The sequence below is a fragment of the Hemicordylus capensis genome, chromosome 9 (assembly GCF_027244095.1).
Source record: "Hemicordylus capensis ecotype Gifberg chromosome 9, rHemCap1.1.pri, whole genome shotgun sequence".
In the NCBI taxonomy this organism is placed as follows: Eukaryota; Metazoa; Chordata; class Lepidosauria; order Squamata; family Cordylidae; genus Hemicordylus; species Hemicordylus capensis.
In genome coordinates this window covers 19135177-19136591 of record NC_069665.1, presented here as the reverse complement: position 1 = coordinate 19136591, position 1415 = coordinate 19135177, and the positions used below count along the sequence as shown (strand labels likewise).

Sequence of the window (1415 nt, the reverse complement as noted above, 5' to 3'; positions counted from 1 at the left end):
GGGGATGCAAAAAAGCAGCAAGTGGATCCAGGTCCCCCCCGCCCGCCGCCCCCATTTAGCTGGGCCGTCAGCAACCTTGGCTGAAAATGAACAGTCTATGTCTCTTTCCTCTTCCTCTCTCCCATGCTCAGTTTGTCTATAAAGAACATGTGTTCATTAGAAGTCACCAGAATTCACCAGAAAGTAAGCCTTGTTGAGGATTTTGTTTTTTAACAGGCCGGACAAAAGAAAGACAGGACTTCTTCACACAATGCGGAGTTAGCTTGTAGATTTCACGGCCACAAGATGTAGTGATTGTCACTATCTTAGATAGCTTTATTTTTTTAAAGGATGAGGTAAATTCACAGAGTATAGGTATTTCAGCAGCTATGACCCATGTGTTTGACTGCTGCTTCCCTCACAAACACAAAGGCTGAGTTCAGATGTACAGGATAACCTCAGTTATAGCTGGCCGAGGTTCTAATTGCAGTACGCCCAAATGTGTGAAACCACGGTTATGGGCCAAAAGCTAATTCCAGTTTGCCTCCACAAACTCCAGTTGGAACCTTCAGTTATCTCTAAATTTCACCAATGACAACTGAGGTTTTGCCGCCGAAGCGTTACACTCGAATGCTGACTTAGCTATAACCGCGGTTTTGTGCCTATCCCAAATCCCAATCGTAGAGGGCCTCGGCAGCTGGGCAGCAGAGAGGGGCTCCCCTCTCCTTCAACTGGAGTAAAACTACGAATACGACAAATATTTATATATCGCTTTCCAACCAAAGTTCCCAAACCAGGAAACACAGAAATAAATAAATAAATAAATAAATAAATAAATAAATAAATAAATAAATAAAATGGCTCCCTGTCCCCAAAGGGCTCACAATCTAAAAAAGAAACATAAGACAGACACCAGCCACAGCCACTGGAGGGATGCTGGGCTGGGGTTGGATAGGGTCAGTTGCTCTCCCTCTGCTAAATAAAGAGAATCACCACTTCAAAAAGGTGCCTCTTTGCTCAGTTAGCTGAGGTCAAATTACCAGTTTGTGTGTCATCCTTGCACAGGGGCCATGTTAATCTTCTCTGTATCATTCCAATTTTAGTATATGTGCTGCTGAAGTGAGCAGTTTTAGTTCCTAAAACTAGGAACACGGGAACATAGGAAGCTGCCTTATTCCAAGTCAAGCCGTTGGTCCACTTAGCTCAATATTGTCTACACCAAGCCTGCTCAACGTAGGCCCCCCCGCAGCTGTTTTTGAACTACAACTCACATAATCCCCAGCCACAGTGGCCCAAAGCCAGGCATAATGGGAATTGTAGGCCAACATCTGCAGGAGGGCCAGTGTTGAGCAGTCCTGGTCTACACCGACTGGAAGTGACTCTTCAAGGTTTCAGGCAGGAGTTCCTCCCAGCCCTATCTAGAGATGCCAAGCATT

At 45.2% G+C, this 1415-nt stretch overlaps 1 non-coding gene across 1 annotated transcript; it reads right to left on the bottom strand.

Annotated features, from left to right (window-relative positions):
* Positions 1–999: 999 nt before the first annotated feature.
* LOC128334635 (U6 spliceosomal RNA) lies at positions 1000–1106 on the bottom strand. Its single transcript, XR_008311346.1, has one exon. It is a non-coding gene; the product is annotated as a U6 spliceosomal RNA (small nuclear RNA).
* Between the last annotated feature and the right edge of the window lie 309 nt (positions 1107–1415).